Source organism: Sinocyclocheilus grahami, unplaced genomic scaffold (genome assembly GCF_001515645.1).
Source record: "Sinocyclocheilus grahami isolate Dianchi unplaced genomic scaffold, SAMN03320097.WGS_v1.1 scaffold178.1, whole genome shotgun sequence".
Taxonomy (NCBI): domain Eukaryota; kingdom Metazoa; phylum Chordata; class Actinopteri; order Cypriniformes; family Cyprinidae; genus Sinocyclocheilus; species Sinocyclocheilus grahami.
Genome location: NW_015505357.1, coordinates 2214429 through 2215612, shown reverse-complemented (window position 1 = coordinate 2215612; position 1184 = coordinate 2214429). Strand labels below are relative to the sequence as shown.

The following is a 1184-nucleotide window of genomic DNA, read 5'->3' as shown; positions in this document are numbered from 1 at the left end:
ACAGACAGACAGACAGACAGACAGACAGACAGACAGACAGACAGACAGACAGACAGACAGATAGATAGATAGATAGATAGATAGATAGATAGATAGATAGATAGATAGATAGATAGATAGAACAGACAGACAGAATGATACAGCAGACAAATAGACAGACAGAGTAAACCAACAGTTAAAGAATGGTTACCTGAAGTCTCAGGGTGGCTGTAGATCTCAGATTCCAGGCGTTCCCGAGTTCACAAGAACATGGATGTATATAAACAAACACAATGACAGTGTAAGCGATGGGCCGAGTGCTCACAACAGTAGCCAGTTTGTCAAAAGTGACATCTTCATTCTGCTGCTGCGCACGAGAGCCAAGAGCTTCCACGCTCTCTCGTCCATGAAGATGCAGCTTTCTTCCAAGTTGCTGACTTAATTTGCAGACTTGTCTTCTTTTGCAGACAGAGGAGCAGATCTCTACAGCTTCTTCAACAAACACTGGAAAATCAACACACACACACACACACACACACATATATGTGTATATATATATATATATTTATTTGTAGGTAGTGTGAAAATTCAATTTGTTCTTTGTTTTAGTTTTTTGATGTTTCCTATGAAAGACATCACCTGCCCCAGAGTAAAAATATAAAAAAGTAATGGTGAGATAGTTTAAAATCAGAAAATGTCACAATGTAAGACATAAAGTCATAATTACAAAAAAATGAGTCACAAGTGTGAGAAATAAAGTCGCAGTTCAGATATAAAAGTAGCACTCTGATATACAATAAATATTTCACAAAAAATAAGTCACAAATGTGAGATAAAGTCACAAAGTTGCAACTGTGGAAAAAATGCAATTATAAATACAGTCACAGTTGTGATATATAAAAGTAACACTTTGATATGAAGTGAAGTGACATGTGGCCAAGTATGGTTACCCATACTAGGAATTAGTGCTCTGCATTTAACCCATCCTAAGTGCACACACACAGCAGTGAACACACACACCCGGAGCAGTGGGCAGCCATTTATGCTGCGGTGCGCGGGGAGCAGTTGGGGGTTCGGTGCCTTGCTCAAGGGCAACTCAGTCATGGTATTGAAGGTGGAAGAGAGCGCTGTACATTCACTCCCCCCACCTACAATTCCTGCCGGACCGGAGACTCGAACTCGCAACCTTTGGGTTACGAGTCCGA

General features: G+C 40.5%; 1 long non-coding RNA gene across 1 annotated transcript in view; it reads right to left on the bottom strand.

Annotated features, from left to right (window-relative positions):
* Positions 1 to 476, bottom strand: part of LOC107594010 (uncharacterized) — a 14952-nt gene extending 14476 nt beyond the window's left edge. Inside the window, exon 1 of the long non-coding RNA XR_001610135.1 lies at positions 191 to 476. This is a non-coding gene — a long non-coding RNA (uncharacterized lncRNA). The remainder of the gene's footprint in view (positions 1 to 190) is intronic.
* Between the last annotated feature and the right edge of the window lie 708 nt (positions 477 to 1184).